This window comes from Denticeps clupeoides, chromosome 2 (genome assembly GCF_900700375.1).
Source record: "Denticeps clupeoides chromosome 2, fDenClu1.1, whole genome shotgun sequence".
NCBI lineage: Eukaryota > Metazoa > Chordata > Actinopteri > Clupeiformes > Denticipitidae > Denticeps > Denticeps clupeoides.
In genome coordinates, this window is record NC_041708.1 from 4824619 (window position 1) to 4840423 (window position 15805).

The 15805-nt window shown below is 43.7% G+C and overlaps 1 protein-coding gene across 2 annotated transcripts in view; it reads right to left on the reverse strand.

The window, feature by feature from the left end:
- chrm3b (cholinergic receptor, muscarinic 3b) overlaps positions 1–15164 on the reverse strand; it is a 47722-nt gene extending 32558 nt beyond the window's left edge. For both annotated transcript variants that reach the window (XM_028967310.1, XM_028967309.1), the window contains exon 1: positions 14922–15164. The gene's annotated coding sequence lies outside the window, so the exon portion shown is untranslated. The remainder of the gene's footprint in view (positions 1–14921) is intronic.
- Positions 15165–15805: the final 641 nt, after the last annotated feature.

Genomic DNA, 15805 nt, shown 5'->3' on the forward strand with positions numbered 1-15805 from the left:
GAATGGTAGACTCTTCATATGCAAAAATTATGCAAATATAAGGCAAAAACATTTTGTGGCTCCTTGGCGGATCGGGATTCGAACCGGGAACCATCTGATTACGGGGCCGCTTCCTTACAGGCTAGGCCGTCTGGTGTTTATTTTCTTCCTATTGCTTTGCTATGTAGTACTTTAATATTGGGATCTACATTTGATCCAATATAGCCCAAAAAAACGTTCAGTTTCTATGTGATCTGTAGGCAGATTTCAGTAAACATACTTAAATGTGTTTGTGTAAGTGGGGCCTACCCTGTCATGTACCTTTCTTGGGTTCAGTATATGCAATACAGAATAGAGAATCGATTGTGCCGGTACAGATCAGTGTTCACTGCAGAACCTTTGTCTGGTGTCGTTCAGCACAATGGCACCGCAGCAACAGTTTACACAACAGTCAGACTGAAATGCCTGCCCCGTGGTATCAGTCGTGACAAGGCCGCATTCATCATTCAACGTTAGTCTCACTGGTGTCACCCATGGCCCCTCATTTTTTAAACCGCCACCTGGAGCCCCCTGATTTTATGTCTGAACATATTGTCTCCTGTCGGCTCATCATTTGCTTTTCTCACTGCGAATAAAAGCGTGTTCCACTGGTCCTCGGAACAATAAAGAGGGAAAAATTTCCCTTAACATGTGACGTACTGTATCAGTGAAGTTGTTGAACAGAATGAACATTTATATCTTGGAATGATTACTTAACATTTTAGAGTATAAATATTGATTATATTCAACGTATAACTTTATGCTTGATTTTTTTAGATTCATCTACACATGTAATAAACACATTAAATAAAACCCATTAATTAAGACAATATTGTGCTTAATTTACTTGATCATGTGGCGCATGACAAAGGTATTTTAATTATGGGGCCGCGGTGCCCTAGCGGGTAAGGAAGCGTACTTGTAACCAGATGGATGCAGGTACAAATCCCGAACCGCCAAGGTGCCACTGAGGTCCCCTTGATCAAGGTACCATCCCCACACACACTGCTCTCCGGGTCCCTGTCACAAGTGCCCAATGCTCACCAAGGGTGATGGGTTCATTTCGTTGTGTATCACCGTGTGCTGTGCATCACAATGACAAAAACAATAGCTTCCAACATCACTAAATTATTGAAAAGTAATGTAGTAATGTAGTTATGCCCAAAATTGTGCAAAAAAAACCACTCCAAATATATCCACGTAGACAAAGCTGCATGGATCCAGTTAGAACCTCCCAGTTATTCACTACATGGGAGAAAAAACTGCATGAAAACAGCAAAAATAATGTTTCACAAGGGGGCGTAGGCAGGAGCCAGGGCAGAGTGGAAAGTCACGTCTTGGTGGATTGCACTTCGGCGTCCCGGCGGCTCAGCGAAGTGAGACCCCCCCAGCGACTCATTGCAATGCGTTTCTGTACGGAAGAGAACAATGGCAGATAAGTGTGTCAGTGCGAGCGCCCTGAGCTAAGCGGAAAGAAAGGAGCTATTCTTCTCTCCATCCCACCCCCCTTTCCTCCGGTTATTGCTTTGTTATCCCCAAATCACAAATGCAGGCATCAAAACAATACAGAGGATTTAAAAGACCCCCTCCCCGAACTATAACACCCCCCCACACACACACACACACTCCTCAAGTATAAATTCACTTCACCAGGTTAAGCATCCCTTCAGAACACACCACCGACTGCCGTTTATTGTCAGCGGATTACAGGAGTCGCGTTTATACTGTTTATTTGCTGAGGACCAGTTGACAAAGATGTGCAGCTGAGGGTTTTTGGCATTTTGATTAAATGCGACCAAAAATGAAATCAACTTAAAAGTTGCTCTTTGATTTGTTTCCTTAGTGCAGAAAAAAAGCACATTCGGAACATCCGGGAGTGAGAACCATACGGTTGTGCAAAATTGAGAAATACAAAACTAACGTATGCTCTTGATCATTTCTTTTTTACTTGACAAAGGATATGAATGAATGAGTTATTAAACACCAAAACACAGAGAAGCACTTTTTTGAAGTTTTTTTATGAAGTAATTTTTTGCTTTTGCTCTACTGTAAAATGTAAACCAAAACAGTTAATTACTGTTAATTGGCAATACTACTCCCAACACATACTATACGATCAATCGATCAATCTATTCCATATTGCTGCACATTTAATTGCACTACTGTCATGCACTGTATGTTCATTGGTGGCTTGCTGAATGACCGAACCCTGGTTAAAGTTGTGTTTTCGGACGTAAGTGTCTGTTTTTACGTTTTTAACTTCATTTGATGACATCTGGGGAGGCTGTGCGTGACTGTGCCATGCCAACACAGCTTCGCTTCATCCTGCCGGGCGGAGGCAACTGTATAAAGAGATTCGACATCGTTTCTCTCTTCTCATGAGGCAGGGTCCCATTTGTACGGCCGCAGACATGTTCGGCTATCGCCTTGGAGTCCTGTCAAGCTGCGAACGGCGGGGCGTTTTCGGGGCATGCACCGAAATCCTCGCAACACAGCCTCCGTCGCGGTAGAGCAGCAGCAGCCAAAAAGTTTAGATAAGGCGGAACCTACTGGGCCACGTGTGGTTTCATCCGAAAAAATATTTTTGGAGGAGTTTTTATCTTAGCCAAGATCTGTAAAAAGACATCATCCTGTGCGGTGAATATTTATACTGGAATAGTGAATCCAGATAGAGGATATGACTGAGGAGAGCATCTCAATGACCTTAAAAAAAAGGAACAAAAGAACAGAACTCATTAATCAGATGTATTTATTTATTTATTTATTTATTTCATTTTTACATCCAACCCCTCTGGCAGAAGTCAAACATGTTGGTTTTTACCATTCAAAGAATTTCCACTCACTCACTTCATAATGTGCATGTGTGTGTGCGTGTGTGTGTGTGCATATGAAATATTGAACTATGTAATTGTGTACATCGCTTGCAAATCTCCTGCTCTCCTGGGTGTCGATGTTTCATTACATTGGGTCAGTTCTCGACCCCAGCCGACCCCCAGCCTGACGGCATCAACGCCGTCAGTACACTGATAGTAAATAATGACCAATGGGCTAATCAATAATGGACATATGCTCTAAGACTTATACCAAGGCGTAACGATTATAGGCAATAAAATGTATGTAGAAGGCTAGGGATTCCTAAACTTCAGTACAGGGGTATAAATAAGACGACCACTATTCCATTTAATTCGTATACTAATATGGTACTCTGGAATACAAACCAAATTCAGGATTGTTGTTCCACTGGCTACTGTAACAGTAATGTTGCCCCTTCAACCAAATTGCATTAGACCCCTGGCATCGCTCAGGCAAGCAGGCGTTCGTACATCAGCGGGAGAATTTACGAGGCTCTCCTTCCTTCCGACTGCCCGGTGAAACCTCTCGCCAAGTGCGCTGGCCAGTCTTCCCGCTGATCACAGGCAGTAATAACAAAAGGGGAGAAGGATTTAGCCGGACGTCTCCTTTCGCTTCAATTATATTGATTACGCATGAGAAAATAGATCAAATCCTGCTCCTGAGAGAGATCATTGGACAAATAATAGAGGGTATTGATAGTAAAAGACTAAGAAAAAGACAAGGCTGCAGTGTAAAATGTAAGGGGTGCAACTTTTGTCCACACTATTAAAAAATCTATTTTAAGATTGTGTTTTGCCCCTAAATTGCAGCTTTAGGTGCTAATACTGATACTTTCAGGATACTTTACAGATATTATGACTGAAATAACTATTTTGAAACTGGTGCTAAGTGCAGTGCTAGACTCTAACCTTGCAGCTTACTCACTATTGTAAGGCGTTCTCAGAATTTACATACATTATCAAAGCTCAGGGAGAATGTGCACCAGTCAAAAGTACTCTATGGTGGTTATGGAGACTTTTGAAGAATCCAATGCAAGAAACTTATTTAGTGTTTTTGGATCAGGAAAAAGTGAAGTATGTTTGAAGAATCTGTTCAGAGTCGCCTCATCATCATCATCATCATCAAAGGTCACTTCATGAGATGCTCATTAACATGAGTGAACGATAAGAAAAAACCTTCAGGACTGCTGGAAACCAAGTCAAGAGTGTGAAATGCAAATCTTCCAACTTTTTGCCTTGTTTGCTCCTTGTAACACAAAGAAAACAAGTCTTTTTAAAAAAAAAAGTAGAGCAGCTTTCTGGATGAAGTGCAGTTGATTCATTAGCAGAATAAAGGGACGGAATGCCCACCAGCGAGATGGGCATGGGACTCCCCCACCTCTGCCACCCAGACCCGCCTCCGCCACATTAATTCACATACCTCCCCCCTACTACGCAGTCCCACCGCAGCTTGCTGGACTGTGTGTGTGTGTTTGTGTGTAGCAGGTACGACGCGTTTCATGTGCCCGTCTGCGTGGTGGCATGTGACGAGAGTGAAATAAGTCAGCGAAAGGACACACGTTACTGACACAAGGCGACAGGCCTCATCGAACGGTGAATACAAGTGGTGTGTGTACTGTGTGAAGTCGAATACTCAGCTACGCAGTTAAATACAGAAGCGGGTGTCAGTGGTCTGAAGGTCCACCAATCGGCCCACCAAGTCATGGGCGTAATCCTCAGTCTTACAAACGCTGTCGATAACCCGCATTAGGGGATGGTACTTGCTCTGGACCGCAACAGTAGGCAGGTCAGACCATTTTGACACGTAGATTATTGATTATTGTCGTGCTATTTAATTTCTTGTTGAGGCATAAAAATTTGACATTTTGAAATGCATAATTTTTCTATTTGTTTAGTAGGTTCCAGGTTGTTAAGTAGGCTCCACCTAGTGGTACTTCCAAGTACCATTATTTCTTCAGAACTGAGAGTTTGGGTTTGTCTATTTATTTATCCCTGCTTATTTATTAATTATTAGTAATACAATATAGAAAGTATTAAAATATATAATATATAATGTGTTCAGGACAAAAGTTTAGCGAAATTGGGCCTAACTGACCTTTCCTAGGGTTATATGGTCTTATTCCGTAATCCCATTATCCGTAAATTAAATGTTGGTCTTTATTAAACTGGTGTGTTGAACTGTGATCTTATGCAAAAAAAACAGTTTAAACAGCTGAGCTGTGCCACAGCATCTCATTAAAAGCCAGAGGCTTACGCAACGCTTTAACGCAAAAACTACTTCGTGACTCACGGTCCTCCGGTCTGGCCGTTTTACTCCACAGCACCGCACGCCCCAGGGGTCAGGATTATACTCCGAACCCTCCTCGCTCCAATCAGAAGCTGCCAAATTAGGTTGTTCCTGGTTGTGCACTTCGGCTGGAGAGGTTGAGTGGCAGGTGTCTGAGTTTTGGCGAGGTAGCTGTGAACTTGGTGACAAATTAAAATATCACAGTGTGATTGAAATTACACAGAACAAAAAAACTAAAATGTTGATGCACAAACCATGCTTGCTTGGCCCTTTTTACAACACACACAAATACAAATGTACTCCGCCCTAATAACTGTAGTGCACTGAGGATGATAACAACAATAACATGAAATGGGTGTGACACACAGGTTACCCAGTAATGTTTACTTATGTGTGCTCTGTTTATATATATATACACACACACACACACACACACATACATATATATAAAAACAGAGCACCCATAATTAAACATTACTGTGTAACCTGTGTGTCATGAAATAAGTCAGCGAAAACACACACGTTACTGACACGAGCCCTCATCGATACACATACACACACACACACACACACACACACACACACACACAAACACACAGAGCACTCATAAATAAATAAAGTTTTTTTTTTCCTGTTCTGATCCAGCTATTCGAGTTCAACAGTTCAGAAGAGGTTTTATTGTTAACACAACAATATACACAGTATACAGGGCCTTGAAAGACCATCTCACTCAGATCCCCGTCGAGCATTTATACAAATATACAAAAAATCTATTACACTAACAAATACACTGAAGTTAAATACCTATAAAATCTATTGCAATTTCTGTACACTGAACAAGGGACAACAAAGCAACATAGGACACTGTAAGGGCCAGGAGCAGAGGCGCGCAAACGGCCATTGCAGAGCTGGAGAATGCTGCAGAAAGGCTGTATGCAGCAGTCCATGGACGCTTGGGATGCCGACGTCACTCCAGGTGGCGTCCTGTGAGGTGGCGGTCGATGGACGTGGCAAGGTCAGTAATGCCGTCCAAAGACCGGCCCCAGTCCCGGTTCAACATTTGGTCCTTGATGGCGTCACGTAAGCCCTGGTAGAAGGCGAGGGGGGAGGAGCTGGCCTATGGCGTCCTCGGCGGGGAGTCAAGACGCAGCAGCAGACTCAGGGGTTACCCTGGCAGATACCGTGGTAGATAACGGCAGCGGGCTGTAGAGGCGTCTTTGGTCGTTAGTTGTAAACGGCAGAGGCAGAGGGATCCGGGGTCTGGGCTTAATCGTAGTGAAGGGACGGGCGAGCCGTCAAAAACATCGGGGACAGAACGGGAACCAGATCCAAAAGAGATGTTGAGAGAAACATGTGGTTCTCGTGGAACCTGGTCAGTCAAAGGCTAGTAGCAGCAGGGAATGGAAGAACCACAACGTTGTGCGGGCAGGGGACAAGGTGGCCACGACTGCGTACAGGTGGACGTCCTGGGGGCTGGCGGTGGAACCGCGGACATGACAGACACGTCAGAGTGGAAAATAGGCCATGGAGCATGGAGATTACTGTTACAGGTTCAAGTTATACTTTTATTTTACACAAGACAAAGCAAGACAAGTCAAGACATGTAAAATGTCATATTTTGCATGAGGTAAACAGACGGTGAAAAGGTGCATGAGGGTGAAAGTGTAGTGTTGTGTGAGTGCATCATTCTTTTGTTGGGTGACAGTGTGTTGAGAGCTCAGACTGCAACGTCTTTCAGGTATCTGATCTGCTACTGAGGTGCCACTGAGCAAAGCACCGCCCCCACGCACTGCTCCCTGGGCGCCTGCCCACTGCTCACTCAGGGTGATGGGTTAAATGCAGAGGGCAAATTTCACTGTGTGCACCGTGTGATGTGCTGCTGTGTATCACATGTGACAATCACTTCACTAATAAAAATAAATAAATAAATAAATAAAAACTGTGGTAAGATGTATCACTACTCTCAAGGGTGCAGCCAGCCTTCAAATTGTCCAAAACTGTGTGGTGACAGCAGTTTTACTGGCCATTTTCATGTTGAAATGACAATTTATTGTAGAAGGAAGCTGACAAAGGACGTTGGCACTAGTGCTGCACGGTATAAACAGTATAAACGGTGTGCAATGCAAATTTGGCCAATGGGAGAGATTTTCAATATACCGGCCTACCGCAGAAATTTCCACTCCTGTAAAAAGTTTATTCTATACTGCAGGATATAGACGAAACTTATTTTTTGGTTCCAACTAGGGCTGTGGGATATGGTACAAAATTAAAATTGTGATATGAATTTAACTGTAGATGGTGTATTTTGCGGTATATAATTTGGTAAAAAGTAAATTGAAATGTAACTGTTTTTGAAAGGGTAACACGTGCAGCGGGAAGTTGAAGCATAAAGTACATTTTTATGTTTTTTTTTTTCTTTTCTGTTATATAATCCAAACAATCCTATTCATTATCACCTCTAAAGTTAAAAAATGGTTTTGATGAAAGGAGAACCGGTATGCAGTTGACTTCAACATAACCATGCTCCTGACTTAAAAGTGTCACGGACAAATTGACATACAGTCACCGCACACAGCCCTTCCAGACAGAAAAAAAAAATCAGTCATGAAGCACACTAAGGCATGGAACGGGGTGAAGGAAGTGTCCAAAGGGGGAAAAACACACACATACATTTAAGGTATGGGTTCAAATGGGCCTTGCAGTTTAATTATGCAAATCACTAAGTTAACGAAAAACCAGGGAAGACGTGAGCGGCCAAGCGGCCGAAGAGATAGTCCACAGCCTCTGGTGACTGACTGAATTGCTTTTCTTCTCTAACATAGCCCTTCATCTGAAGGGAAAATTACACAAAATCAGGCTGTGTTCGTTTGCTGGAAAGCCTTCAGGCAGTATTTGTGATTTTTTTTTTTAAATTTCAACACCCTATAATCGCATTCTAGAGCAATGGAGCAAAATGGAAGACAAATATCTCTTATAATGGGTTTTGATCATTTAATTCTAATTTTATTATGGCACCATGGGATTCAACATACCCCCTTCCTCCTTCAGGGTCCCTGTTATATTCACTGATTATGGTCTAAAAAATGTCATTCTATGGGTTTTAGACACATGAACACCACAGTATCGCCTAGAGGTGTGAATCTTCACTGATCTCACAATTTGATTTTTATTACGATTATTTTTACATTTACAGCATTTACCAGACGCCCTTATCCAGAGCGACTTACAAGCAGTAGTTACAGGGACAGTCCCCCCCTGGAGCAATTTAGGGTTAAGTGTCTTGCTCAGGGACACAATGGTAGTAAGTGGGATTTGAACCTGGGTCTTCTGGTTCATAGGCAAGTGTGTTACCCACTAGGCTACTACCACCCACCCATATACGAGTGTTAAAAGTTTAAATGAATGCCAGTGAAATACAAAAACGAACGCAACTAGAGAACAGCAACAATGCGTATGCCGTTCAGAGGGCATTCATTTCAAACATCCATATATATGGACGATGGCAACCGCCTTCGTGGAGCGGCTTTAATTTGACATTGTTTGCCACCAAGCAACATCATTATGATAAAATTGATTATGTTCTGCACTGCACTGATGCAGAATTGTCCCGGTCTGCATCGCGATGCATCAATTTTTAGATTATTGTCAAAATCCCTATTATCCCTAAAGTAAAGCCACCCCAGGGGTCTAGCACCCCTGCTGTGAAAGTGATTAGTTGTCACACGTGACACACCACAGCACAGCAACCAGTGAAATGTGGTCTCTGCATTTAACCCATCCCCTGAGGGAGCAGTGGGCAGCCATGAAAGGCTGCTGAAAGGGAGCAGTGTGTGGGGACGGTGCTTTGCTCAGTGGCACCTCTGTGGCACCTTGGCAGATCGGGATTCGAACCAGCAACCTTCTGATTTTGGAGCTACTGTAGTTGGAAAGACTTGGCTAGACTGCAGAACGTGCATCATGGGATAGGACTAGTAAATGAGTAGATGTACCCCACATTAATTCTCCAATTCACAGTTTAGCTCCAGCTTTACATTTACATATAAAGTAATTATATTATATTTACTTATACATTTGTTCACAGGATGATGGAGTCCGTTTGCTCAATTGTTTACTGATTATGACAGATCACGGGGGTATATCACCAACAGACATCATCATCATGGAACTACATGGTGGTGGCCTTAAGGAAGTGGACTTGTAACCAGAAGGTTGCTGGTACGAATCCTGAACCGCCAAGGTGCCACTGAGGTCCCCTTGATCAAGGTGTCGTCCCCACACACTGCTCCCCCCCTGCGCATTTCACAGATGCCCACTGCTCACTAAGAGTGATGGTTAAATGCAGAGGACAAGTTTTTTGTGTCACCATCCGCTGTGCTTGCTGTGTATCATAATTTCATAAACAATAACTTTCAGTTTTTCAGCACAGGCTCTTTCACTCACAGGAAGATCATATGGTTCCAAAAACATGCTAGATGAGTAATCAATCTCAACTTTGACCTATAATTCACTTATTTTGAAATGTTTTTTACTGCAGAGCAGACTGCAACTCAAGCGTACCAACCCACCATGTGGGAGTGGATTATAATGCCATTCAGCCTAAAATTAACATGCGGGCCCCTGGTCCCTCACCAGTCTACCTCTGATCGGCCGAGGTTCACTGTGACCCGTGGCAGTTTGCAACTGAGCACCCCCTACAGTGTTGAATTTTAAATTTAATAAAGCAAACATGTTCATAAAAAAATGCAATGGCCAGAAACATTAAAATAGAGAGAAAAAAAGCAGCTATACAATAATAATGAATAAATAAAGGATGAATACAAACAAGATCCTATGCATCCAGCAGTAAAAATGCACATTGTCAGACGTTGAAACAAGCATTTTAATGAAGTTACACCAGTGCATGGACATACGTTCACATGATGCAACATATCATGAATTTTAATGTTTCTGCTGAATTTCTGAAGACTTTCCCGGAGATGCAGAACAGACTAAATTACCTCCAACCACCAAATGGAAATAGAGTACAAAGACTAGGGATCCTTAAATATATAATTCATGTGTCAGAAGCACAGCGATACAACCAAGGTTATCTAAGGGGGGGAGTCATTGCTTCCAGAAGCTGCATGGATCAGGGTGGGGAATTGCATCTATACTATGGGATCAAAGACAAATTATACTATGTTATGTATCAGATCCGTCTGCAAATGGACGGAGAAAACACGTTCTTCATTAATGTTTTATGTATCAGAGGTGCTGCAAAATTAATCTTATTCTGAGCTTGCATTATATGGAGAAGACGTAAAAATTTAACAAAACAAATACTGTACCCTTGAACAGTTTTAACAGCAATTAAATGAAATGCTTAGAAAAAAAATGTAAAAGCGATGAAGAAGGTTTCTTCAGCAAAGTCATACCCTAAAGGGACATTTCAATTCAATGAATCTGTATTGACTCGGACATTGGGAGGGGCTCCCGGAGTTTGTATTGCTTCTGACGTGTGTTCACCTGGTGTTTCCGCGGTGTCACTGTCCGGTCATCATATGTAGTCAACAGCTGAAAACGAAACAGGTTTCTAAAGGTGAAATTCCCTAGATACGGTAGCTGTGATTTCACCAAGCACACATTGGGAATACAGGATTATATCCTCTGCATTTAAGCATCACCCTTGGTGAGAAGTGCAGTCATGACAGGCGCCCGGGGAGCAGTGTGTGGTACTCTGCTCAGTGGCACCTCAGTGGCACCTTGGAGGATCGGGATTTGAACCGGCAACCTTCTGATTACGGGGCCGCTAGTCCACCACTAGGCCACCACTGCCCACCACTGTCATGCAGATCTGCACCATGACAGGGTTTTTTTATGCTGCTCACTGCCCACCAGGACACGCTAATCTCTTACTTTCCCCCTAATCTCCAATCCAGCATGGACCTCTAAATGCCAGATGCTTCAGATATGCTTTTCCACCCAATTCATTACGTGTTGCAGCCATCATTACTCGCTAAAGGCCACAGCATGTATAGCTACAACTGTTTTTTTTTTTTATTGAATCAGCCCCGCCCCTTTTATTTTAATTGGATGACGCCCATGTTGGCTTGTGCCAACATTGCCAGCTGTGTCAAATACTCCTTATTAGGACTGACTTAAATATGTGCTGAAACATCATTTTTTGGAGCCATTTCAATATGCCCGGCACCAGGCGTCAACTTGAATTTCCTTCGAAATGCAATGGAATGTTCTTGCCCCTACATCACCACTGCATTAATCGATCACTATACTGGCATAATTGATCATTATACTGTTCATTATCCTGAGCAGCGAACCTGTAATTATGGACTAGAACAAACTTGCAAAAAACACATGAATAAAACACACATTTGTTCAACACTAAACAAGGTGCCTCATTTATTTAATATCTTCCCTTACCTATATCTGTATGTGTGTATGTTAAGAAAAAAAGATGAAATAACTGAAAACATGTTTTATATTCTAGTTTCTTCAAAATAGCTGCCCTTTGCTCTGATTACTGCTTTCCGTTGACTGTGGAGGCCAAGTCTCCACTTTTTGTTAAGTACATAACTCCACATGTGTTCATTCATAGTTTTGATGCCTTCAGTGAGAAGCTGCCAATGTAAATGGTCACAAAAATAAAGAAAACACGATATTGAGAAAATATGTTATATTGTTGTTGAATATTGCGAAAACAATATTTCTTGCGATATAACATTTCCCTAGAGAAATGCTTTTTAAATTATTATTATTATTATTAGTTATTTTAAAAATCATTTATATATGTAATGATCATACTAAAATGAACAGGTAATATATATTCATCTGATCTAATTAATATATATATGTGTGTGTGTGTGTGTGTGTGTGTGTGTGTGTGTGTGTATATGTGTGTGTATATATATATATATATATATATATATATATATATATTAACATGTAAACATTACATGGCCCGGTCTAACCAATAGCATTATATCACCTACTTGGGAGGCGGGTATAAAGATAGTAACCATATTTTCTATATAGTATGAATGAGGGTAGTATGAATGGGACTGCAACTAGTTAACCATGTTACGGGTAAATGTGTTCTGTTGGGGTTCGGGATGTGTGTGTTATGGGGATTTAATGTAGCGTGTGCAAGGGGAGAAAATTTACACCGGGACGTAGTGGTGTAGGGCTGGAGGAGAGGAAGAGACGCCTCCCAGTTATTTGGAAGCCGGAGGAGTAGGTATTGGCTGCTGGTGCCACCTACTGGCTTCCATTCAATAAAAAGCGTTATTCCAAAACCCTCATGATGCAGCCGATTTCTCCTTTCCTGACCTCGCGGTGACGGCTTCCATCACAATAGTATATAGTATGCGATTACGGATGCAGCATAAATTTCATTTATCACAACTCTCTGCCATTCAGATTTCACGTATACTATTATCGCGATAACGATATAGTGAGATGGTAGTAGCCTAGTGGGTAACACACTCACCTATGAACCAGAAGACCCAGGTTCAAATCCAACCTACTACCATTGTGTCCCTGAACAAGACACTTAACTCTAAGTTGCTCCAGGGGGGGACTGTCCCTGTAACTACTGATTGTAAGTCGCTCTGGATAAGGGGCGTCTGATAAATGCTGTAAATGTAAATACCTCCATCCTGTTATCAGAAAACCAGTGTTCTCTCATGTCAGCTTACTTTCTTATGACTTCTTGCAAGGGCGCAGATGACCATCAGAATGAGGTAGAATCAGGATCAGAAAACTGTATTAATCCCGAAGGAGACTGCTTGATGAAAGTTGGTAGGAAGATGCAGCATGGGCCACAGAAGAACCCGTTAGACTTAAAGGTGGATCCATGTCACAGTGCAGATTCAAGAATTTACTTTCACTTTCGTGGTGAATGATAAGTGTGATAAGATAAGAATGATAAGTGTTCAGCATAAACCTTCTGGACTGTTGGAAACTGTCCCCGTTGTCCAACTTAAGGTGGTGGAGAGGACCAGAGTGTGAAATGCTGCCGTCACAGCAAAAGCTGCCTGATTTGGAGAGACGCAAATGTTCAACTTTTTGCCTTGATTGCTATTAATCTGGTTTATTACAAAACCGTGTGTAATTTAACTGTGTATTCGGCGTATTCAGTTTTGTTCTGTAATAAAAAAAGCCAGTCCAATAAACGAGTAGGGTGCATCCAGGCGTATAAATCGCTGAATACACAACTTATTTGATCAAATGAAGCAGACAGTTTGGAGAGCGCGTCCATCGGAAACACGCTGTACGCTGTCCTGCCCTCTTTTACGAACTAACACCCTCACATCTCACGGGAAAAAATCAACCAGGAAAGTCATTTCAGGCAAACCCGGCGCTCAACGGGCGCTTGGAGCGTTTTGATGTCCAACGCGGCGTGTGCTTCACGCTTTGGAGACTCGTAATGGACTCCGATTGAGCGGTAAATCCATCAGCTCAGGCCCGGTGTGTGCATATCCAGTAGTGACACGCACACTTGCCGTCTGGCTGACCGTGGCACACGCGGCTTTGGCGTGTGTTTAGTCTATCTGTCCCGTGGAGCAGTACGTAGGTACGGGAGAGAGGAACTGAGAGACAAAAGGGGGGGACAAAAGGAAGAGGGAACTTCACTGTAAGTGAAGGAGACAATAACAATGGCAGAGTCAAAGGCGTTAATGGAGTCCAGGGCTCTCAGTTCACGCCAGAGGGACTGGACAAGAGGGACAGAATCCCAGAATCAGTCTGGGGACCTCAACGCCCAGCGTCCCGATATCACAAGTGATCCGTCCACCCATGCACGTCTTTTTTTAAAACTACTGCGTTGGACTCACGCATACACACACACACACACACACACACACACGGAGCAGAGTAAAGATTGAGGGTGTCGTCAGAAACCAAGCACCCCCAAAAGCACATTATGTCTGTCGCTTTAGGGGTACGGTGTTAATCCAGCCTGTACCCTGGGGTACACCCCACTCTGCCCCACTCTATGGATAAAATGTCACATTAACACACGTTTATGCACATTGAGCGGTCATATTTCCCCATTTTAATGTATGAGGACACAACACATAGATCAACCGAATCAGGCGAAAGCCACCTCGTGTCTGGATTCCTCGGCCACTTCATTAGAGACATTTTTATTAGAGACATAGGGGTGGTAGTAGCCTAGTGGGTAACACACTCGACTATGAACCAGAATATCCAGGTTCAAATCCCACTCACTACCATTGTGTCCCTGAGCAAGACGCTTAACCCTGAGTGTCTCCCGGGGGGACTGTCCCTGTAACTACTGATTGTAAGTCGCTCTGGATAAGGGCGTCTGATAAATGCCATAAATGTAAATGTAATTTTTTTTCTAAAAGCTGGGCAGAGTTGGCTGTAGGTCTGGGACCCCTGACAGGACGGTGCTTTTAAACCCCCCCAACCACTCACCTCCGTCCATCACACACTCTCCGCCTGCGCGACAAGTGGCCGGCGAGGACGCGTCACTTGGACAGTACCCGAGTACCCGAATGTCCATTTATCTACTGAAATGCGCACCCACGTCACCACGAGACCCGCGAAAGTTGGATTCGATGTTAAAACGCATTCGATGTTGCTCCACTTCGATTCTCGGAAGATGCGGAACGGAACCGGCAGCGTAAAAATCCGGCCGACATTTACGCACAACGGAACGTCGACGAGTTTTGGTTAAACGCGCATTCTTTCATCCATAATACCCCCCCCCCCCCCCCCCCCCCCACCTCCTGCCGCCTTACCTGCGAATAAAAGTCCCCCCAAAAACGGCAGCGTCTCCTCAGCTCCAGCCTTCCCGGCGCTCCCGGTACATCCTCTCCGTTAATTGGCGCATTATTGGAATGTTCCCGGAGGATCTGGGAAGCGGGGTTGGGGGGGGGGCGCCACGGCCGGGATTGGGCGGGAGCGTCGGTGACGCGCGGCGGCAGGTGGCACGGCTTCTGTGACACGATCGCCGCGACGTCACCGGTTGTCCGGAGCGCAAGTACGCGCGGCCGCTCCAACCCGGGCGCGGCGGAGAGAATAAAGTTCAGGGGAGGAGGTGTTCCGAGAGAATCTCCGAACCCCAGCGGGTTCCAAAAAAAAAAAAAAAAAACACGCTCTTATCCACTGTAGCGACGTGGACATGCGGCCCTGCAGATCCACGCGGCTACTGGGTGAGAGAGAGAGAGAGAGAGACTGCGGCTCTTTTAAAAAGCTTGCTTGCCAAGTCCACTGTTAGAATAAATCTAATAGAGGTTTGCCCGGGCTACACTAATGGATAAAAAAAAATGTCATTTGGGATACACAGCACACGGTGCACACAGTGAAATTTGTCCTCTGCATTTAACCCACTGCCAGGGAGCAGTGTGTGGGGTGCCACTGCCGGAATGCCTTGCTCAGTGGTTTTGGGATTCGAACCGGCAACCTTCTGATTACGAGGCCGCTCCCTTAACCGCCAGGCCACCACTGCCCCCAAACAAATGAAGGCACCACTGGAATAAGCCGATATTTATCATTGCTGAACTCAATAAATGTGCCAAAAAGGACCAATTCAGCCCGCACACGTTTTTCCATTCCAATTTGGCCGAATCAGTTCAAAATGCATCGTTCCCATATGAATGTTGTGACGCATTGCAATATGATT